We start from the raw sequence: 25000 nt of genomic DNA on the forward strand, positions 1-25000 counted from the left end.
GACCACACCTGTGGTCATTATGTTCATTCTTGTTCTTTTCTAGTACTGCTGATTGCCCTCGGTATAGTCATGGTCATCCCTGGGGTGGGTATCTTCATTATGCTAAAGAAGGTCCTTGGCCTCCGGCTGCAAAGTGTCTTAATTATGCTGAAGAAGGTCCTTGGCCTCGTGCTGCGAAGTGTCTTAATTATCTGGTGATAAATATCACAGGGAGCTGCAATGACAAGGGCAATAGCAATGGCAAGTAAAGTACATGTAGTAGTTGTTGTAATGATGCTACAGAAGCTAATGACCACAGCCACAGAAATGACGAGGATTATGCTAATTAACCCTAACTACAGTAAGCACACCCATGCATAATTTCACAATCCTCATGATGGTAATGATTGCAATTGTCCCAGACATGGTAATGATGTTTTTCATTATCCCAATGGTAGCAATGATGCTAAGTACCTGGCAATGCTGATTACCCTAATAATACTAAGAACCCCTAATTATGCTAACAACCCCCCTAATTATGGTAATCATCCTAATAGTGGTAACCATCCTAGTTATGCTAACAACCCCTAATTATGCTAACAACCCCTAATTAGGGTAATCATCTTAATTATGCTAACAACCTCATAATTGTGCTGAGTACAACAATTGTGCCAATCAGCACCTTAATTATGCAAATACCCCTCTGATGCTGATTACCCTGCATAAGCTAACAATTCTATATAGACAAACAACATTCATGATACCAAGCATCTGAATAACACTAATGACCTCGTGATGCTAATTACCCCTAATCCTGAGCACTGTCATTACTATCAATACTGTAACAACCCTAACCCTCGACAGACCCCCTCCTGACCACACCCCCTATTCACTGCACCTGGGCCCCTTCGCAACCCGAACCCTAGACCACGCCCCCTGACGACTCAGACCCGCCCCTTTGCAACCCTCTCCCTAGACCACGCCCCCTGAACGCACCCCTAATCGTAGCCCTAACCCTGATCCCTTGCACCTGAACGCACCCCCTAATCGTAACCCTAACCCTGATCCCTTGCACCTGATCCCTTGGCACTGTAGTGTCATATTACCCTCATCTATACCCTCACTGTAGCCCTAAAACCTGATCCCCTGCACCTGACCCCTTGGCCCTGTTCCCTCACCCTCATGGTGACCCTCATCCTCATCCTCACTGTAATGATGACTCCTGATCCCTACACCTGATCCCTTGTCCCTGTTCCCTCGCCCCACCCTCTTCCTCACCCTCGCTATAAGCCTTTTACAGTACCCTATAACCCCTGATCCCTGCACCCGATCCCTTTACCCTACACCCCCACCCTCACCCGCGCTGTACCGAGCATGCGCGGTACCGTGGACTACCAAAATGGCGTCGGCATCGCTCGAGCATGCGCGGTACGGACGACAACCAAAATGGCGCCCGCATCGCTCGAGCATGCGCGATACGATGGACTACCAAAATGGCGTCGGCATCGCTCGAGCATGCGCGGTACCGTGGACTACCAAAATGGCGTCGGCATCGCTCGAGCATGCGCGGTACGGACGACAACCAAAATGGCGCCCGCATCGCTCGAGCATGCGCGGTACGGACGACGGCCAAAATGGCGTCGGCTGGCTCGAGCATGCGCAGTTGTGACGCGTTCGAAAAGGGCGGCCGCGGGGGTATTCTCAGGGGGTTTAGGAACGTACCTGGCTGCCAGAACGAAATGCGCACCCCGAGAGTGCCGCCGCGGCGGCTCGCGAGCCTTGCGGGCTTGCGGGAAAGAGCGACGGCGCGGTCGGGGCGGGGGGAGCTGCCGAGATCCCTGCGTTCAGGGATACGCACCGGCGCCGTCGGCCGAACGGCGGCCACGCCCCTCGGCGCCCCGGCCCGCCCCTGGCCGCCAAGCCCCGCCCCGGCCCGCCCCTCTCCGCCCCGGCCCGCCTCTCCCCGCCCCTCGGCTCCGAGCCCCTCAAAAGGGGCCTCCCGGCGCCGCCCGCGAGACCCCCAGGAGCACCAGTGGCGGACGAGGAGCGGCGGAGTGGCAGCGGCTACGGTAAGGCAGCGGAAGCTGAGCGCTGGCGGCGGCCGGGCGGCGGCGGGAGCGGAGGGGCGGAGGAGCGACGGAGCACCGGCCGCGGAGCGCCGGCGGCGGCCCAGCGCCGCCGACGCTCCGGGGCCGGGCGGCGGCGGCGGCGGGAGCGGACGGCGGCGGAGGAGCACCGGCGCGGAGCGCCGGCGGGCACTCAGCGCCGCCGACGCTCCGGGCGGCGGCGGCGGCGGCGGCGGCGGAGGGGCGGAGGAGCACCGGCCGCGGAGCGCGGGCGGCCCAGCGCCGCCACGCCCGGGGCCGGGCGGCGGCGGCGGCGGAGGGGCGGCGGAACACCGGCCGCGGAGCGCGGCGGGGCCCAGCGCCGCCACGCTCCGGGGCCGGCGGAACACCGGTGGCGGCGGCGGCGGAGGCGGCGGAACACCGCCGCGGCGCCGGCGGCGGCCCAGCGCCGCGACGCTCCGGGGCCGGGCGGCGGCGGCGGCGGCGGCGGCGGAGGGCGGAGGAGCACCGCCGCGAGGCGCCGGCGGCGGCCCAGCGCCGCCGACGCTCCGGGGCCGGGCAGCGGCGGCGGGCGGCGGCGGAGGGCGGAGGAGCACCGGCCGCGGAGCGCCGGGCGGCGCCCAGCGCCGACGCTCCGGGCCGGGCGGCGAGGCGGAGAGACGAGCGGCGGAGAAACCGCCGCGGAGCGCCGGCGGCGCCCAGCGCGCCGCCGCCCGCCGGCGGCGGCGGCGGGCGCGGCGAGCGGACGAGCGGCGGAGAACCGGCCGCGGCGGCGCGGCGGGGAGCGGAGGAGCCGGGGAGAACCGCCGCGAGCGCGGCGGCGGCCCAGCGCCGCCGACGCCCGCGGCCGGGCGGCGCGGCGGCGGCGGCGGGAGCGGACGAGCGGCGGAGAACCGGCCGCGGAGCGCCGGCGGCGGCCGAGCGGCGGCGGCGGGGCAGCGGCGGTGGACTGCCGGCGGCGGCTGAGCGGCGACGGCGCTCCGCGGCTGAGTGCCGGCTGCGGCGGAGCAGCGGGAGAGGTGGCGGAGCGGCGCCGGTGGAGCGGCGGGGGCGGCGGCGTGGGCGGCGGCGGCGACGGCGGAGCGCCGGCGGACTGCAGGTGAAGCCGGCGGCGACCCCGGTCGAGAGGCCGGTGGAGGCTGGGGCTCGGTTGCGCGCAGAGCGGTACAGGTTTCCTGAGTCGCCGGGGGAGCGGCGGCGCCTGCCGCCGAGGAGGGGGGGGCGGCGGCAGCGGCGGCAGCAGCACTCGCCGCCGCCGATACACAGGGGTGGGGGACCCGCCCGCCCGGGCTGCGTCTCCGGGGAGGGGAGGTGGATGTCCCGGCGGCCGCAGCAGTTTGTTTGCGGCGCAAAGGAAACGGGGCCGGCCAGCCTCAGCTGCACCCCCGTGCCGGGAGTCTGGGGGGGGGGGCCACGCCGGCCGCGGCCGCGTCCTGGCGCCGGGAAGGGGGGGGGGCGCGGGCGGCGGCGGCAGCGTCCCCGCGCCGGGAACGGGACGGGGGGGGCACCGACGGCGGCGGCCGCGTCCCCGCACCGGGTCCTGCGCGCTCGCGGCCCGGCTGCTCGGGTGTCTGTGGCACGGACTGACTGCGGGCTGTGGGGGCTGTCCGGTCAGCGCGGCGCCTGGGCAGGTAAGAAGGAGATGCTGGAAAACAGCACGTGCTCCACACTGAGTGGCACACACATACAGGAACGTCGGGGACGATGGAACGGGCAGGGAGTGGAGGACCTGCAGCGGCTGGCCACCGCGAGGCGTGGCTGGTGCCGCTGTTCGGGGCGCTCGGGTGGAGGCTGAGCCGGGACGCTGTGCAGGTGGAGCGGCTGCTGCCGGGACGGGAGAGTGCGTAGCCCTGTTGTGTGGGCTCTGGTGCTTTCGGTGTGTTTACCAGGACCTTGAGATGGAATAGTCGCTCCTTTCAGAAAAATGCAGTTTTTGGAACACTAGGTATGGCTTCTGGACTTTCGCACAGATGTACAAGCTGTTCGGCTGATGAGCATCACCACCCCCAGAAACACCTGGAGATGGTTACCTGATGAGCATCACCACCCCCAGAAACACCTGCTGACGGTTGCCTGATGAGCATCACCACCCCCAGAAACACCTGCTGACGGTTGCCTGATGAGCATCACCACCCCCAGAAACACCTGCTGACGGTTGCCTGATGAGCATCACCACCCCCAGAAACACCTGCTGACAGTTGCCTGAGGAGCAGCAACCCGGTAAGCAGCAGCTGAGTATAATAATATATCTAGTATATGTATGTTACATCAATTTTATGTGGATATATGAAATATAGATATTATACATATCATATTTGGCTATAAAATGGGTAGTAGGTAATATATATTATCTATTGGCTATATCATATGTGGTATATATGAAATATATGGAATGTATGTTAGATATTATACATATAATATATATGGTATATAATGGAATTCATTTATTTGTATATGTTACTATATGTCTGATGTCTTGCATAGTATATATACATTTTATTTATAATATATATTTTATGTAGAAATATATATAATTTGGTAATGGGAAAAAAAAAAAAGACAGGAAAAAAAGGAAAAAGCACGGATGCTAGGGAACAGAGATGCACCCGAGGTGGCATGCTCCCTTTAAAAAAAAAAAAAAAAAAAAAATTAAAATTGAAATAAAGGCACCATGGCAGAGGAAAAGGAAAAGACATTGAGCAAACAAACCAAAAGCGCATGGAACCGGAAAAATAAAGGTGGAACTAGCTGTACATGAGGAGCAAAGCATTGAAATGAAGGTGGAAAACCAAAGCAGGTAAGAACCATCAGGTTTGTACGTGACTGCGGGGGCTAAGTGAATGTTTGTACTTGTCAAAGATGGTAAGTAGGCACACAGGGGTAAGAATGAAGTAATTGTTTCCTGGTTTGGGCACTTCCTTGCTGTTCAAGTGCCTGGTAATGGTATGCAGATGTAGCAGACAGCTAAGTTTTTTACTGTCTGTCTTCTAGACAGGTTTCTTTGAACATCACAAAGTTCTCCGAGGGGAATGCCTTAGAAATGCAACACGGCAGCCTGGAAGGGAGGTGAGTCCGCTCCTACGGCGTCCCGTTGTGCACAGGTACTGCTTATGAAGGAGCTTATAACGTTTTGTATAAATGCCTGTGAGGGAAATGATGTGGAGAAGACATACTCAGGCGGTGGGTCCTGTCACTGTCACCTGTCAGTAGGTACGAGAGACAGAAGGAGAGAGGGAGAGAAGAGAAGAGAGGAAAAGAAGATTTTAAGTGGAGCTGCTGGCTTTAAGTGCATACATACACGGCTGTCCCACAAGGTGAGATGACCTAGGAATAATTTTTCATGCTTGTAATGTGCAAAGCAGCTGTGTGCAGGGAGCCTTTTGGATGGAGTTGTATATGGATGTTTGGTTGAGAAAGATTTATGAGTCTATGACAGAAATCCCTGGAGTGGAATTTGATGTGTATTTCATGTGGATCTTTCGGTGACTGTATTCGTGTGTTTCACAGGGCTGCCTTCATTGCGAGGCTACTGCATCCCTGTGGAGCTACATCTGCTGGCACTGGCTGTGATTGTCAAGGCACACGTGGAGAACAAAGTGTCCTGCTGGAGCCTTCACCTCTGCCTGTCCTCTGGACGTGGATAAGGGAAGGTATGTGTCGTGTTTCAAACGGGTCAGAGTTGCCGTACTGCACGGTATGTGTTGCTGAGAAGCGGACGTGGAGCATTTTTGCTTTCATGCCTGTTTAGGTAGTGAGATGGATAAGTGCCAAGACATATGTGTGTGCATACAGATCGTTGTGCACAGCGTGTTTACAAGCTTGGTGCAGTAACTGTGGCACCTGTGAGTGGTAAGTGACGTGTGCGAGACGTGGGAGGAAGGTACTGGAAAGCGTGGCACTTCTGTGGGGAACAAGTGCTACAAAGGCGATGGCCTTGAAATGCCAGGTAGCGGGCTGCAAGTGGGGTGACTGCACTCCTACAGTGGCCTGAAGTGTTCACACGGCGGTCGTGATGAAAGTGAAAACGTGCAGAGGATACCCTCGCACAGTATGTCCTCTCACTTGGATTTCTTTCTAGGTATGAGACGTGGGGAGAGATGAAAAGATGCCAGGAAAGGAAAAAAAAAGAGAGAGTGGAAAAGAGAAGACGTGCGTGCACACAAAGGCTCACGGAGCTAAGGCGGCACTGCGTGGGTCCTGAGGGCACCGTGACGTCAGGTAATAGACCCCGTAGCCATGGGACGGTGGCCGGAGTTGTCCCCCTGGGAAAGTGGGCTCAGTGTGTGGCAGCAGGCTCAGCATCTGTTGCTCCATATGCACTGCTGTGGTACGTGGCCTAGCACTGCGGAGAGTTTGGAATGCGTGGAAACACCCTGTAAGGTGCCTGTGACATAGGAAATGGCAAGCTTATGTCATGTAAGGGTGGGTGAGGCTTCCCACAGCTGAGGCAAAGAGGATAGATGTTTGTGGCACGTGAGCGGAGCTTAAGGCAGGTACCCGAAGGCCTCCTGCTTCCCCCTGAGGTGAGGGAGAGTATGTACAAACCTAGTTCCTGCCAGCATGTATGAGCCGGGATCCTGCGAGCGTTTAGTGTTCGCCCACTGCATGCTGAGGCTTGGACCATTCAATTCAGAGGGCGTTTGCAGGCTTTGCCATTATTGCATACACGCCTGTCCCAGACGGTGAGATGGCTGAGAAGTAATTCTCCGTGAATATAACAAGGTGGCTGACTGTCAGTGCAAAGTATCTGTCTTGAGGGAGGCCTGTGGATGGAGATCTATAGGAATGATGGAGTAAGGAAGGATGATGAATGTGTGACAGCAATCCCTGAAATGGAATGGTATGTGGGTGTTCAGGTCAGTACATACTATGATTACATAGCAAAAAAGACCGTGAGTGGCTTAGTGAGAAAGATCAGGTTTGTCAAATGACAGAGAAGGGGCCAATGAGGGGGTTCCTGATTGTATAAGAGTGTTGGAAAAGCTTTAGGAAAGAAGGCAGCTTGCAATGTCTTGCTGACAGGTATGGCAAGGGATGTACAGGGTCAGTGACGGTATTTGTGTGTTTCACAGGGCTGCCTGCATTGCAAGGGTAATGCATCCATATGGAGCAACGTGTGCTGGCACATGTGGGATTGTGAAGGCAGACATTTAGAAGAAAGTGCCCTGCTGGAGCCTTCACATCGGGATGTCCTCTGATGTGGATATGGCAAGGTATGTTTGGTATTTAAAGAGTGTCATAGTATGCATAGCAGAAGGTATGTATTGGTGAGAAACAAACACAGAGCACCTGAGTTCTCATACATGTAGGGGCAGAGGTTTGGAAGTGAAATAGAGAGGTGCCAAGAGATATTCAGTGTGCATACAGAAAACTATGCAGGGTGCATGTACGAGCTGGATGCAAAAATTGTGACACCTGTGAGTTGCAAGTGACATGTCTAAGAGATCGGAGGCAGGTGCCTGAAGGGAATGCAGTTCTGTGCGGACAAAGTGTTACGAAGGAAATGGCTTTGAAATGCAAGGGATCAGGCTGGATGTGAGATGAGTGCACTCATCAGGTAGCCTGTTGTGTTTCCATACTGCTGGTCATGAAAATGACAAGGGTCAGAATGAAATGAGGGGCAAAGGACACCTTCAGACGGTGTGTCCTCTCCCTTTGATTGCTCATAGGTATGAGACACAAGGAGCGAAAGAGGACAGAAAAGGAGCAGTGGAAGAAGAGATGGCCACACAGCCAGGGATAGGAACAAAGCTTTATCGGCACTGCGTGAGTCACCACAGCATCACAACATCAATTCATAGACCCTGAAGCGACGGGAGTGTGCCCAGGCCTGTCCCCCTGGGCGAGTGGGGTCGGTGAGTTGCAGCAGGCTCCACATCTCTTGCTTTATATGCACTGCTGTGGTATGTGGCCTAGCACTGTGCAGGGCCCCTAAGGAGTAGAAGGGGCCTGTAAGGTGCCTGTGACGTGAAAATGGCACGGTTAGTTCATGTGCAGCTGGCTGAGGCTTTGCACGGGTGGGCCAAAGAGGATGCTTGTGTATTGCGTGAGACCGCAGCTTACCGCACGTACCCCGAGGCCTCCCGTTACGCCCTGAGCTGCGGGACGGTGTGTAGAAACCCGGTTCCTGCGGGCGTATCCTCCTCGGCCGCTGCATACTGAGGCCTAGTGCATTTGCTGTGCAGCTGCTGGCTTAGGTCTTAGTGCATACACAGCTGTCCCAGAAGGTGAGATGACCTAGGAATAATTTTCCATGCGTCTCATGAGAGGGCCCATTGTCCCTGCAAAGCAGCTGTGTGCAGGGAGCCTTGTGGATGGAGTGATGTATGGATGTTTGCTGGGCAAGGACAAGGAGTGTGTGACAATTATCCCTGAAATGGAATGCTATCTGGATGTTTGGGCCACTACATATTGTGAGTATGTCACAAGAGACCCACGGAGTGGCTTAGTGAGAAAGATGAAGTATGTGAAATGATACAGAAGGGGGCAATGAGGGGATTCATGATTGTATCACTGTGTTGGAAAAGCTGTAGGAAAGACGGCGGCCTTAAATGTCTCGCTGACAGGGATGGGCAGGGATGGATGGTGTCAGTGATGGGATTTGTGTGTTTCACAGGGCTGCCTGTGTCGCAATGCTGCTGCATCCGTGTGGAGCTACATCTGCTGGCACTGGGTGTGACAGTGAAGACAGAAATGGAGAAGAATGTGTCCTCTTGGAGCATGCAGCTGTGGCTGTCCTACAGATGTGGATATGGGAAGGTATGTGTTGTATTTCAGAAGTGTTGCAGTTGCCATAGTAGGAGGCATGCATTGCTGAGAAGCAAAAGTGGAGGGGTTGAGGTATTGTACGTGCTGAGGCAGAGATTTGAGAGTGAAAGTGAGAAGTGCAAAGAGATCCTCTGTGCGCATCTAGAGAATTGTGCGAGGTGTGTTGACAGGCTGGGTGCTGCACTTGTGAGATGACACCTGTGATTTTTAAGTGCCATGGGTACGACATGGGAGGTAGGTGTTGGAAAGAATTGGAGTTGTGAACATAAAGACTGCTATGATGGAAATGGCTTTGAAATGCAACACGGCAGGCTGCAACTAAGTCCACTCCTACAGTGTCCTCCTGTGTGTAGATAGTTGTTTTAATGGAATGTGTGACATTCTGTAGAAATAGCAGTGCACGAATGAATATGCAAAGGAGATGCTCAGACAGTGTGTCCTCTCACTGTCATTTGTTAGTAGGTATAAGGCACAAGCACAAAGCAATGTGAGCGGTCCATGGGTCCCAGGAGCATCCTGAGGTAGGTTAATATAGCCCGAAGTCATGGGCCCATGGCCAGGCCTGTCCCCCTAGCAAAGCAGGGTCAGCATCTTGCAGCAGGCTGCAGCTGTGGGGATATATATGCCATGCTGCAGTGAAAGGCCTATCACTGCAGAGCATGTAGAAGGCATTGAAAGACCCTGTAAGGTAACTGTGACATGAAAATGGCATGATTATGGCATGGGGGGATGCATGAAGATTTGCACAGGTGGGCCAGGGAGGGTAGATGTTTATGGCCTGTAAGCACAGATGACAGCATGTAGGCAAAGGCCTCCTGTTCCCCCCTGAGCTGGGGGACAGTGGGTAGAAACCTGCTTCCTGCAAGGGTATCCTCTGGACCTGCTGCATGCTGAGGCTTCAACAGCTTGGAGTGCAGCTGCAGGCTTTGACCTCTTGCAGAAGGTGAGATGACTGAGGAATGATTTTCCCTGGATTTGATTAGCTAGCTAGCTAGGTAGGTAGGTAGGTAGGTGGCTGGCTGGCTGGCTGGCTGGCTGGCTGGCTACCTACCTACCTACCTACCTACCTACCTACCTAGGTAACTAGGTGGCTGGCTACCTAGCTAGCTAGGTAGCTAGGTGGCTGGCTACCTACCTAGCTAGGTAGCTAGGTGGCTGGCTGGCTGGCTGGCTGGCTGGCTACCTACCTACCTACCTACCTACCTACCTACCTACCTACCTAGATGGCTGGCTGGCTGGCTGGCTGGCTGGCTAGCTGGCTGGCTGGCTGGCTGGCTAGCTGGCTGGCTGGCTGGCTGGCTGGCTAGCTAGCTGGCTGGCTGGCTGGCTAGCTAGCTAGCTAGCTAGCTGGCTGGCTGGCTGGCTGGCTGGCTGGCTGGCTAGCTGGCTGTCAGGTTGGCTGATTGGTTGGCTGGCTGGTGGGTTGGCTGGCTGGCTGGCTGGCTGTCAGTCAGTCAGTCAGTCAGTCACAGCAAAGTAGCTGTCTTAAGGGAGACTGGTGAATAGAGGTGTATATGAATGTTTTGGTGAAGAAGAATGATGAGTACGTGATAACCCTCCCTGGAATGGAATTGTACGTGGAGGTTTCGGTCAGGAAGTACGAGGAGTATGGAACAAGAAAGCCTGGGAGCAGGTAAGTGAGAAGGATGAAGTAGGTGTATGGGCTTAGAAGAAGGCACAGATGGGGTTATGGATTGTAGAAGAGGCTTGCAAAAGCTGGAGGAAAGAACGTGGCTTGAACTGTCTCGGTGACAGGGAACGGGCAGGGATGTACAGGTTGCAGTAACAGTATTTCTGTGTTTCACCAGGTTGCCTGTATGACAAGGGCACTACATGCATGTGGAGCTCCATGGGCTGGCACGTGGTTTGAGTGTCAAGGCAGAAATGGAGAAGAATCTGTCCTGGGGAAGCGTGCAGCTCTGGCTTTCCAAAGTATGCTGATATGAGAAGGTATGTGTCACGTTTCAAAAGTGTTGCAGTTGCTGTAGCAGGAGGCATGCATTGCTGAGAAGCAAGCATGGAACACTTGAATTTGGGTACATGTTGAGGCATAGATTTGAGAGTGAAAGAGAAAAGTACAAAGAGATACTGTGTGCACATAGGGAGAGTGATACTGTATGCACATAGGGAGAGGTGTACAGGTCGTGTTTACAGGCTCGCTGCAGTAATTGTGACACCTGTGAGGTGTAAGTGGCATGTGCAAGACACGGTAAGACATGTCTAGGAGGTCGATGTTGCAAAGAATTGCAGTTCTGAGCAGAAAGGCTGCTACAAAGGCAATGGCTTTGAAATGCAGGACGGCAGGCCCAAAAGTGATGGAAATCCACTCCTACAGCGCCCTCTGGTGTCGAGGTAGTGTTTCTGATGGAACTTGAGACGTTCTCTAGAAATACCTGGGAAGGAATGGATGTGCAAAGGAGACCCTGGCAGGTTGTATCCTGTCACTGGCAACTGGTCTTAGGTTTGAAAGAGACAAGGACAGAGAGGAAGAGAAAAAGAAGAGAGGAGGGACAGGTCGGGCCACAGGAACAAACATGGACAAAGCAATGTGAGCGGTCCATAGGTCCCGGGGCCATCCTGAGGTGGCTTAATATAGGCTGAAGTCATGGGTCGATGGCCAGGCTTGTCCCCCTGGCAAAGCAGGGGCAGCATCTTGCAGCAGGCTGCAGATGTGTGGATATACATGCATTGCTGCGGTGCAAGGCCTAGCACTGCAGAGCATGTGGAATGCATTGAAACACCCTGTAAGGTAACTGTGACATGAAAATGGCATGGTTATGGCACGTGGGGCTGGATGAGGATTTGCACAGGTGGGCCAAGGAGGGTAGATGTTTATGGCCTGGGAGCACAGATGACAGCATGTAGGCAAAGGCCTCCTGTTCCCCCCTCGGCTGGGGGACAGTGGGTACAAACCTACTTCCTGCAAGCATATCCTCTTTGCTCGGTGCACGCTGAAGCTTGGACCATTTGGAGTGCAGCTCCAGGCTTGGACCTCTCACAGAAGGTGAGATGACTGAGGAATAGTTTTCCCTGAATGTGATCAGCTAGCTAGCTAGCTAGCTAGCTAGCTAGGTGGCTGGCTCACTGTCACTCCGTGAGTGAGTAAGTGCAAAGTAGCTGTCTTGAGGAAGACTGGTGGATACAGGTGTATATGAGTGTTTAGGTGAAGACGAATGATGACTATGTGATAACCCTCCCTGGAATGGAATTGGACGTGGATTTTTGGGTCAGGAAGTAGGAGGAGTATGGAACAGGAAAGCCTGGCAGTGGGTTGGTGACAAGGATGAAGTAGGTGAATGGGCATAGAAGGAGGCACGGAGGGGGTTATGGATGGTAGAGAAGTGTTGCCAAAGCTGGAGGAAAGAATGTGGCTTGAAGTGTCTCTGTGACAAGGAACATGCAGGGATGTACAGGTTGCAGCAACAGTATTTCTGTGTTTCACCAGGTTCCCTGTATGACAAGGGCACTACATGCATGTGGAGCTCCATGGGCTGGCACGTGGTTTGAGTGTCAAGGCAGAAATGGAGAAGAATGTGTCCTCAGGGAGCATGCAGCTCTGGCTGTCCTAAGTATGCTGATATGAGAAGGTATGTGTCACATTTCAAAAGTGTTGCACTTGCCGGAGCAGGAGGCATGCATTCCTGAGAAGCAAGCATGGAGCACTTGAATGTTGCTACATGTTGAGGCATAGATTTCACAGTGAAAGAGAAAAGTACAAAGAGATACTGTGTGCACATAGGGAGAGTGATACTGTATGCACCTAGGGAGAGCTGCACAGGTCGTGTTTACAGGCTCACTGCAGTAATTGTGAGACCTGTGAGGTGTGAGTGGCATGTGTAAGACACGGTAAGACATGTGTAAGACGTGGGTGTTGCAAAGAATTGCAGTTATGAGCAGAAAGGGTGCTACAAAGGCAATGGCTTTGAAATGCAGGACGGCAGGCCCAAAAGTGATGGAAATCCACTCCTACAGCGCCCTCTCGTGTCGAGGTACTGTTTGTGATGGAACTTGTGACGTTCTCTATAAATAACTGGAAAGGAGTGGATGTGCAAAGGAGACCCTCACATGTTGTGTCCTGTCAATGGCATGTGGTCTTAGATTTGAAAGACACGAGGACAGAGAGGAAGGGAAAAAGAGGAGAGGAGGGACAGGTAGGGCCACAGGAACGAACACAGACACAGCAACAGGAGCGGTCCATAGGTCCCGGGGGCATCCTGAGGTGGCTTAATATAGCCCGAAGTCTTGGGCCGATGGCCAGGCCTGTCACCCTGGCAAAGCAGGGGCAGCATCTTGCAGTAGGCTGCAGATCTGTGGATTTATATGCAGTGCTGCCATGAAAGGCCTAGCACTGCACAGCATGTGGAATGCATAAAAAGACCCTGTAAGGTAACTGTGACATGAAAATGGCATGTGTGTAGCATGTGGGGCTGGATGAGGGTTTGCACACGTGGGCCAAGGAGGGTAGATGTTTATGGGCTGTAAGCACAGATGACAGCATGTAGGCAAAGGCCTCCTGTTCCCCCCTGTCCTGGGGGACAGTGGGTACTAACCTGCTTCCTGCAAGGGTATCCTGTGGACCTGCTGCATGCTGAGGCTTCCACAGCTTGGAGTGCAGCTGCAGGCTTTGACCTCTTGCAGAAGGTGAGATGACTGAGGAATAATTTTCCCTGGATTTGATCAGATAGCTAGCTAGCTGGCTGGCTGGCTGGCCGGCTACCTAGCTAGCTAGCTGGCTGGCTGGTTGGTTGGCTGGCTGGCTGGCTGGCTGGCAGGCTGGCTGGCTGGCTGGCTGTCAGTCAGTCTGTCACTCAGTCAGTCAGTCAGTCACAGCAAAGTAGCTGTCTTAAGGCAGAATGGTAAATAGAGGTGTATATGAATGTTTTGGTGAAGAAGAATGATGAGTACGTGATAACCCTCCCTGGAATGGAATGGTACATGGAGGTTTGGGTCAGGAAGTAGGAGGAGTATAGAACAAGAAAGCCTGGGAGCAGGTAAGTGAGAAGGATGAAGTAGGTGAATGGGCATAGAAGAAGGCACTGAGGGGGTTATGGATGGTAGAGAAGTGTTGCAAAAGCTGTAGGAAAGAATGTGGCTTGAACTGTCTCTGTGACAAGGAACGTGCAGGGATGTACAGGTTGCAGTAACAGCCTTTCTGTGTTTCACAGGGTTGCCTGTATTGCAAGGACGCTACATCCCTGTGGAGCTCCATGGGCTGCCACTCGGTGTGATTGTCAAGGCGGAAATGGCAAAGAATCTGTCCTCGGGGAGCAGGTAGCTCTGGCTGTCCTAAGTATGCTGATATGAGAAGGTATGTATCACGTTTCAAAAGTGTTGCACTTGCCAGAGCAGGAGGCATGTATTCCTGAGTAGCAAGCATAGAGCAGTTGAATTTTGCTACATGTTGAGGCATAGATTTCACAGTGAAAGAGAAAAGTACAAAGAGATACTGTGTGCACATAGGGGGAGAGATACTGTATGCACATAGGGAGAGTTGTACAGGTCGTGTTTACAGGCTCACTGCAGTAATTGTGAGACCTGTGAGGTCTAAGTGGCATGTGTAAGACACAGTAAGACATGTCTAGGAGGTCTAAGTTGCAAAGACTTGGAGTTCTGAGCGGAAAGGGTGCTACGAAGGCAAGGGCTTTGAAATGCAGGACGGCAGGCCCAAAAGTGATGGAAATCCACTCCTACAGCGCCCTCTGGTGTCGAGGTAGTGTTTAGGATGGAACTTGTGACGTTGTCTAGAAATACCTGGGAAGGAATGGATGTGCAAAGGAGACCCTCACACGGTGTGTCCTGTCACTGGCATCTGGTCTTACGTTTGAAAGACACAAGGACAGAGAGGAAGAGAAAAAGGAGAGAGGAGGGACAGGTCGGGCCACAGGAACAAACAGGGACAAAGCAATGTGAGCGGTCCATAGGTCCCGGGGCCATCCCGAGGTGGGTTAATGTAGCCTGAAGTCATGGGTCGATGGCCAGGCCTGTCCCCCTGGCAAAGCAGGGGCAGCGTCTTGCCGCAGGCTGCAGATGTGTGGATATACATGCATTGCTGCGGTGCAAGGCCTAGCACTGCACAGCGTGTGGAATGCATTGAAACACCCTGTAAGGTAACTGTGACATGCAAATGGTATGTTTATGGCATGTGGGGCTGGATGAGGATTTGCACGGGTGGGCCAAGGAGGGTAGATATTTATGGCCTGGCAGCAGACATGACAGCATGTAGGCAAAGGCCTCCTGTTCCCCCCTCGGCTGGGGGACAGTGGGTACTAACCTACTTCCTGCAAGCAGATCCTCTTTGCTCGGTGCACGCTGAAGCTTGGACCATTTGGAGTGCAGCTGCAGGCTTGGACCTCTCGCAGAAGGTGACATGACTAAGGAATGATTTTCCCTGGATGTGATCAGCTAGCTAGCTAGCGAGCTAGGTAGGTAGGTAGGTAGGTAGGTAGGTAGGTGGCTAGCTCACTCACTGTCAGTCCGTGAGTAAGTAAGTGCAAAGTAGCTGTCTTGAGGAAGACTGGTGAATACAGGTGTATATGAGTGTTTAGGTGAAGACGAATGATGACTATGTGATAACCCTCCCTGGAATGGAATGCTACGTGGATTTTGGGGTCAGGAAGTAGGAGGAGTATGGAACAGGAAAGCCTGGCAGTGGGTTAGTGACAAGGATGAAGTAGGTGAATGGGCATAGAAGGAGGCACTGAGCGGGTTATGGATGGTAGAGAAGTGTTGCAAAAGCTGGAGGAAAGAATGTACCTTGAAGTGTCTCTGTAACAGGGAACAAGCAGAGATGTACAGGTTGCAGCAACAGTATTTCTGTGTTTCACCAGGTTGCCTGTATGACAAGGGCACTACATCCGTGTGGAGCTCCATGGGCTGGCACGTGGTTTGAGTGTCAAGGCAGAAATGGAGAAGAATCTGTCCTCGGGAAGCATGCAGCTCTGGCTGTCCTAAGTGTGCTGATATGAGAAGGTATGTGTCACGTTTCAAAAGTGTTGCACTTGCCGCAGCAGGAGGCATGGATTCCTGAGAAGCAAGCATGGAGCACTTGAATTTTGCTACATGCTCAGGCATAGATTTGAGAGTGAAAGAGAAAAGTACAAAGAGATACTGTGTGCACATAAGGAGAGGGATACTGTATGCACATGGGGAGACTTGTACAGGTCATGTTTACAGGCTCGCTGCAGTAATTGTGAGACCTGTGAGGTGTAAGTGGCATGTGTAAGACACGGTAAGACATGTGTAAGACGTGGGTGTTGCAAAGAATTGCAGTTCTGAGCAGAAAGGGTGCTACAAAGGCAAGGGCTTTGAAATGCAGGACGGCAGGCCCAAAAGTGATGGAAATCCACTCCTACAGCGCCCTCTGGTGTCGAGGTAGTGTTTAGGATGGAACTTGGGACATTCTCTAGAAATACCTGGGAAGGAATGGATGTGCAAAGCAGACCCTCCCACGGTGTGTCCTGTCACTGGCATCTGGTCTTAGGTTTGAAACACACAAGGACAGAGAGGAAGGGAAAAAGAGGACAGGAGGGACAGGTAGGGCCACAGGAACGAACAGGGACACAGCAATAGGAGCGGTCCATAGGGTGCCAGGGGCATCCTGAGGTGAGTTAATATAGACTGAAGTCATGGGCCGATGGCCAGGCCTGTCCCCCTGGCAAAGCAGCGTCAGCATCTTACAGCAGGCTCCAGATGTGTGCATATACATGCATTGCTGCACTGTAAAGCATGTGGAATGCATTGAAAGGCCCTGTAAGGTAACTGTGACATGAAAATGTTTTCTTTATGGCACGTGGGGCTGGATGAGGGTTTGCACAGGTGGGCCAAGGAGGCCATGTTTATGGCCTGGGAGCAGAGGTGACAGCAAGTAGGCAGAGGCCTCCCGTTCCCCCCTCAGCTGGGGGACAGTGGGTACAATGCATATCCTCCTTGCTAGGTGCATGCTGAAGCTTGGAACATTTGGAGTACAGCTGCAGGGTTTGACATCTTCCAGAAAGTGAGTTGAATGAGGAAAAATTTTCCCTGGATGTGATCAGCTAGGTAGGTAGGTAGGTAGGTAGGTAGGTAGATAGCTGGCTGGCTGGCTGGCTGGCTGGCTGGCTGGCTGGCTGGCTGGCTGACTTTCAGTCAGTCACTCGGTCAGGCAGTGCAAAGTAGCTGTCTTGAGGGAGACTGGTGGATACAAGTGTATATGAATGTTTTGCTGAAGAAGAATGATGAGTACGTGATAACCCTCCCTGGAATAGAATTGGACGTGGAGGTTTGGGTCAGGAAGTAGGAGGAGTATGGAACAAGTGAGCCTGGGAGTGGGCTGGTGACAAGGATGAAGTAGGTGAATGGACATAGAAGGAGACGGTGAGGAGGTTATGGATTGTTGAAGAGGCTTGGAAAAGCTGTAGGAAAGAATGTGCCTTGAAGTGTCTCGGTGACAAGGAACGTGCAGGGATGTACAGGCTGCAGCAACGGTCTTTGTGTGTTTCTCAGGGTTGCCTGTATTGCAAGGACACTGCATCCATGTGGAGCCCCATGGGCTGGCACTGGTGTGAGGGTCAAGGCAGAAATGGAGAAGAATCTGTCCTGGGGGAGCGTGCAACTCTGGCTGTGCTAAGTATGCTGGTATGAGAAGGTATGTGTCATGTTTCAAAAGTGTTGCACTTGCCAGAGCAGGAGGCATGTATTACTGAGAAGCCAGCACGGAGCAGTTGGAATCTGGGCACCTGTTCAGGCATAGTTTTGATAGAGAGAGGGAAAACTACAAAGTGATAGTGGGTGCACATAGGGAGAGTTGTGCAGGTCGTGTTTACAGGCTCGGTGCGATAATTGTGAGACCTGTGAGTTGTCAGTGCCGCGTGTAAGACGTGGGACATGGGTGTTGGAAAGAAGTGCAATTCTGAGCACAAAGGGTGCTACAAAGGCAATGGCTTTGAAATGCAAGACGGCAGACTGGAAGTGACAGGAGTCCACTTCTACAGCACCCTCTTGTGTCGAGGTAGTATTTAGGATGGAACTTGGGACGTTCTCTAGAAACACCTGGGAAGGAATGGATGTGCAAAGGAGACCCTCACACGGTGTGTGCTGTGAGTGGCATCTGTTCGTAGCTATGACAGACACAAGGAGAGACAGAGAGAAAAAGAGGAGTGGAAGGACACGTAGGGCCACAGGAACAAACAGGGACAAAGCGATAGCAGCGGTCCATGCATCCCGGGGGCATCCTGAGGTGGGTTAACATAGGCTGAAGTCATGGGCCGATGGCCAGGCCTGTCCCCCTGGCAAAGCAGCATCAGCATCTTGCAGCACACTGCAGCTGTGTGGATATATATGCCGTGCTGCAGTGAAAGGCCTAGCACTGCACAGCATGTCAAAGGCATTGAAAGACCCTGTAAGGTAACTGTGACATGAAAATGGCACACTTATAGCATGTGACAGTGGGTTCAGGTTTGCACACGTGGGCCACAGAGGGTAGATGTTTATGGCCTGCGAGCAGAGGTGACGGCATGTAGGCAAAGGCCTCCCGTTCCCCCCTGAGCGGGGGGACGGTGGGTACAAACCCGCTTCCTGCAAGCGTATCCTCTCGGCCTGCTGCGTGCTGAGGCTCGGACGACTTGGAGTGCAGCCACGGGCTTTGGCCTCTGTGCGTACACTCCTCTCGCAGAAGGTGAGATGACTTCATAAGAACTTTGCCTGGACGTAATCAGCAGCTGGCTGAATGTCAATACAAAGTATGTGTCTTCAGGGAAACTTGTGGATGGAGTGACATAGGAATGTTTGGGTGAAGAAGAATGCCGAGTGTGTGATGACCATCCCTGGAGGGGAATTGGAACTCTGCAGAAAATGGACTGCATGCACTGTTGGACAGCCTTTGCTGCAGGCAAGTGTGAAGAAGCCGTGGAGATGGATTAGAAGGTATTAGACTGGGTGGTTGCGGTGGCATGACATGGGTGGGTAAGAGATAGTGCACCTGATTGAGAATTTGTAGAATACTGGGAAACTTTGATGTGTTGCTGTGGCTGAGCAGGCCCGAAACCCTCCGCTGTGTCACGACTTCAACAGGCGGCTGGTGGGTAGGAGGCCCAGGAGGACGTGGCATCGGGCGCTCGGACTAGCACGTGTGCTGAGCCGTGCGGAAATGACTGACACGTGTGTCGTGTTCTCTTCCAGATGCTGGGGTTTCGCTGCTGCTGGAGTTGCCTATCCCGGCGAGGATATTGTGGTGATGTGGCATGCGTAGAGAAGGGAAAGATGGCATCTGTTCTGTTCCAAAAGATATAGAAAACAAAATGACATGAAAGGCTGCTGAAGGAAAATTGTTGTGACTGACTGCTACTGTTGCAAAATGTATCATCGGGTTAAAAATATTGTGTCACTGTAGTCAAAGGTTTGGTTTGGGTTTCCCCTGGGAAAAGAAATGTTTGGTTTCTTCCAGGGCGATGTTGTGCCACATGAGGCCTGGTGAATTCAGCATAGCAAGAGCTTGGGATTGACCCCCAAAGAGAAGCAGAAAGACAAGCACTGTGAACAGAACATCCAGCAGGAACATGTGGTTCTCAACAAGACATGATGGATATCACAAGCAGCTAGGCCACAGCACCTGCAGCAGGGCTGAAGACATCCTGGCCCACAGAAATGACTGCTAAAAACAAGTGAAGAATGTCATAAGCGTGACAGACAAGGACATTGGAGTGCAACGAGACACCGAATATGGGGAGTTTGCTCCACTTTGGACGAATGAACACTGAGGCAATGCTTTCCTATTGGCTTTTACTGTATGCACTATCTGAGAAACGGAGTAAAAGCTCTGTATTCTGGAATGGTTGTCTCTGCACACCCGGGCTATGGGGGGATGAGATGATTGCTGTGGTACGTGCTGGGCACAAAATAAAGTCATGCCTTGAGTGTGTAACATGAAAATGTTGTTGCAGAGTTTTTCCATTTTTTTCTGCAGATTGGGTGACACTAGTAAACACGTGGCAGTAGTGTAGAGGTGGAAAAATAACCCCCAAGACTGCAGAAGTGATCCCTGCAAAAGCACAGGATGGGGTAACACATGCACACGGAAGTGAATGCAGGCACGAAACAAGTGAAAAAACCCCAGCGATACACAGTAGAAGCCCCTAGGAAATACTGTACAATGAGATAAGCAAAATGGACGTAGTTGGGAGAAACAACTATATATATGCTAGTGCTGCAGTATCCCCCAAAATGTGTTTTGGTTTTCAAGAATCATAAATGGTGCTTTCAAAAAGTGACTAAAAGACCCAGTAAGATTTGAGAGAATGGTAATTTGTGCTAATACAGTTGAGGGAAAGCATGTAAAAACCATGCACTGAACCTTAGGAAAATTCTCTAGCAAAGGAGCTCCAAAAATGGGGAAAAAAGTAAAACGCTAAAGAAGCAACGGCTCCCCTGTTGCCATAGCGACGGGCGGGCGGAGACAGGCGTAGCTTAGGGCGGACTGAGGGGGCACCGAGGGGCGGGCTCTTGGGCGGGGTAGGGGGAGCGGCAGGGCCGTGGCTGTGTGCCGAGCCCCGTGACGTCGAGGGGCGGGGTGTGGAGACCACCGGAGGCGTGGCTTTGTCCCGGGCAGGGCGCCGACAGGGGCGGGGCCAAGGGAGGGACGACAGGCGGAGCAGTGGGTGGAGTACCGTGACGGACGCAGAATCGGGGGCGGGGAAGTGGGCAGGGCTTTGTTGACGTCATTGTGCGGCGAAAAGGATATGCCCCCAAAAAAAGGATTTAAAATTAAGGAGCCACTCTGGCTCGGTGGGTATGGCCTTAAGCCGGATCTCTGCACGTCAGGGGTTCGAATCCCACCGCGGGCTACCCCGTGCGTGCGCTAGGCGCGTCACGGCCCCGTAGTCCGGGAGCCCGCCGGGCCCGCCTACCCCCACTGGAACGTAAGTGAGGCACGTGTGCCAGAAGGTGGGGCGACACAGGCGGGCCCCCCCGCGAGGGGGGGCAGCCCAGGTGGGCCCGCCGCAGGGGGGGGCTGCCGCTGCAGCTCCCCGCAGGGGGGGGGATGGCGCCGCCCGGACGGGGCCTCCCGGGGTACCCCCCCGCATCCACCGCGCGGCGCGCGCTGAAAATCGGGGGGCGGCACCTGGTGCTGGGGGGCGTGGCTGAGGGCACCAAGGTGCCAAAAATTACTTTTTCCACCTACAACGCACAAACACTTCACCTTCAAACTCTCTCCATGCCAAAAAATAAATACTTCTTTACTCACCTTTTAGTCTCCTATCAAACTCTGCCTCCTTTCATGCCTTAACACATCTCACTCACACACACACACACACACCCACCCAAACACACTGCATATACATTCACCAACTATAACACACTCACATTAACAACAAATAAACCCTCTTCCCAAACTTTTCAAAACACTCCATTTATCCACCTCTTGCCTTCTACAAAACTCACATACTCTCTCGAAACCCTTGCCGCCTTGCTTACGCCACCATCACGGCTCCTTGCTTGCGCCGTTCAAGCCACGCTGACGCTTCTTCATTTACCACACCGATCCCTTCCTAACCCACTTTGACCTTTCACCCCTCACGCTCACAACAACAAAACCTCACCTCTCACATCCTTCACCTTTCCATTCCAACCTTTACTCCCTCAACTTTTCTTCCACGTGCCACTTGGTGCCATCATTACTTCCCTGCAACCAGTCGCTTCACGGTACCACTCTGAAACACAAACGAAATTTAACAATCATCTCAAACACCTGCATCTGGCCTCCAGCAACCTACAAACCTCTTCGAACACCATGGCTAACTGACAGCTGGCCACCTCTCTCCCATGGAAAATCAATCTCCCACCGCTTTGCCCGTCTATTCCTCTCCCTACCGGTGCCATGTTCAGGCCCGGATGCCTCTGATGTCTGACTCCGTGCAGTTTGTTCTCACGCATTGCCTATTAGGGCACGGGACTCATTTTAGAAAAGCGGATCAAACGCAACAAACAGCCGCTCCTGCTGCTAAGCCACCACCTTCCAGCCTCTCCCTCCTTGCCACTTGCTACACACCACTCCCTCAAGCCTGCTGCCTACCTGGCTCACCTTCTCACAATTGGGTGGCTTCAGCCTCCCCTTTGCATATGCTCTCTGAACACCTTGGCACCGTGTCCCCCATGCTCATCTCCTCCCTCGGCTACCCATTCGGCGCCTCGACACGGAAAGTGCCCCGCAAATCAAACGCAGGGTATATGTATGTGTGTCTGTGAGTGTGTGTATATGTATATCTGTGTATATCTCTGTCTCTATATATATACATATGTGTGTATATATAAATATCTATATGTATATACATATGTGTGGGTGTATATATATATGTGTACATATATGTGTGTCTATATAGGTGTATGTGTATATATATGTAGGTGTCTGTATATGGATGTCTCTGTGTGTATATATGTCTGTGTGTATATATACATGTCTGTGTGTATATATATATGTCTGTGGGTATATATCTGTCTCTTTATATATACATAAGTGTATATATACATATCTGTGTATATACATGTGTGTGTATATATTTCTGTGTCTATACATACATATGTGTGTGTATATATATACATATATGTGTATACATATTTGTATGTCTGTATATATATGTGTGTGTGAATATATACATGTGTGTGTGTATATATACATGTCTGTGTGTATATATATATGTGTGTGGGTATATATATGTCGATGTATAGATACGTGTGGGTATATTTACATAGGTGTATACATACATGTGTGTATATATATGTGTGTATACACAATATGTCTGTATATATACATATGTGTATATACACACATATGTCTGTATATATACATACGTGTGTGCATATCTGTCTGTGACTATATATATAAGTGTGTGTATATATATATGGTGTGTATATATGTGTGCATACATATATGTGTGTGTATATATATGAGTGTGGGTATATCTATGTGACTGTGTGTATATATATATGTGTATATAAATACATATGTGTATATATATGTGTGTGTATATATATGTGTCTGTATATATACACATGTCTGTATATATACATATGTCTCTATATGCATATGAGGGAATGTATATATGTCTCTATATATGTCTTTCTATTTTATATATGTATATATATATGTGTCTGTGCATATATATGTCTGTGTGTGTCTGTGCATATATATATGGTGTGTCTATTTATGTGTGTGTATCTATATGTGTATATATATACCTATCTGTGTATATATATGTCTGTGCATATATATCAGTGGCTGTGTATATATATGGTGTGTATAAATATGTGTCTGTATCTATATGTATATCTATATACAGATGTGTGACTATATATGTGTGTATGCATATGTATGTCTGTGTCCGTATATATATAGTGTGTATAAATATGTCTGTGTATCTATAGGTGTATATATATACATATGTGTAACTATATATGTGGGTATGCATATATATGTGTGTGTATATATATATATGGTGTGTATAAATATGTGTCAATATCTATATGTATATATATATACATACGTGTGTATATATATGTGAATGTGTATATATACATGTGTGTGTATATATATATATGGTGTGTATAAATATTTGTGTGTATCTGTATGAGTATATGTATACATATGTCTGTATATATATGTATGTCTGCATATATATGTGTGTGTGTGTGTATATATATGGTGTATATAAATAGGTGTGTGTGTGTATGTGTATGTCTATATATATACATTTCTGTGTATATATCTCTGTGTATGCATATATATGAGTAGGTGTGTGTATATATATATGCTGTGTATAAATATATCTGTGTATCTGTATATATATATATATATACATATATGTATATATTTATGTGTCTGTGCATATATATGTCTGTGTGTGTCTGTGCATATATATGTCTCTGTGTGTCTGTGCATATATATATGGTGTGTCTATTTATGTGTGTGTATCTATGTGTGTATATATATACCTATCTGTATATATATATATGTCTGTGCATATATATCAGTGGCTGTGTATATATATATGGTGTGTATAACGATGTGTCTGTATCTATATGTATATCTATACACAGATTTGTGAATATATATGTGTGTATGCATCTATATGTCTGTGTCTGTATATATATGCTGTGTATAAATATGTGTGTGTATCTATAGGTGTATATATATACATATGTGTGAGTATATATGTCTGTATGCATATATATGTGTGTGTATATATATATATATGGTGTGTATAATTATGTATCAATATCTATATGTGTATATACATAAAAATGTGTGTATATATATGTGAATGTGTATATATATGTGTGTGTGTATATACATGTGTGTGTATCTATATATGTATATATACATATATGTCTATAATTACATGTGTGCATTTATATGTCTGTATATATATAGCTGTGTGTATATATATCTGTGTGTATCTATATGTGTGTATATATACATATATGTGTATAAATAAATGTCTGTATATATATGTCTGTATATACAGAGGTGTGTATATATATATGTATCTCTGTATATGTCTCTATATGTGTGTGTGTATATATACATATCTGTTTGTATACACATATATGTGTGTCTATATATCTCTGTATATATGTGTGCATATATATTTGCGTCTGCGTATATATATCTGTGCGTGTGTATATATATGTGTGTGTATATATATGTGTCTCTGTATAGATATAGGTGAGTGTATATATACATGTCTGTGTATACATATATGTGTGTGGCTATATATGTGTGTCTGTGTATATACACATCTGTGTATATATACAAATGTGTGTATATACATATGGTGTATATATATACTTCTGTGTAGACATACATATAGGCGTATATATACATATGTCTGCATATATATGGGTGTGTGTATATATATGTGAGTGGATATATACATGTATGTATATATACATATATGTGTGTATCCATACATATGTGTGTATATATATGTATCTGTGTGTATATATATATATGTGACTGTATATATACATGTATGTCTATACATATAGGTGTATGGCTATATATGTCTGACTGTGTATATATACATATGTGTATATATACATATCTGTGTGTATACATATACTGTATATATATATTTGTGAATATACATACATATGGGCGTATATAAACAAATGTCTGTATATATATGGGTATGTGTAGATATATGTCGGTGTGTATA

The sequence above is a fragment of the Lichenostomus cassidix genome, unplaced genomic scaffold (genome assembly GCF_008360975.1).
Source record: "Lichenostomus cassidix isolate B80296 unplaced genomic scaffold, HeHo_3.0 HiC_scaffold_47, whole genome shotgun sequence".
NCBI lineage: Eukaryota > Metazoa > Chordata > Aves > Passeriformes > Meliphagidae > Lichenostomus > Lichenostomus cassidix.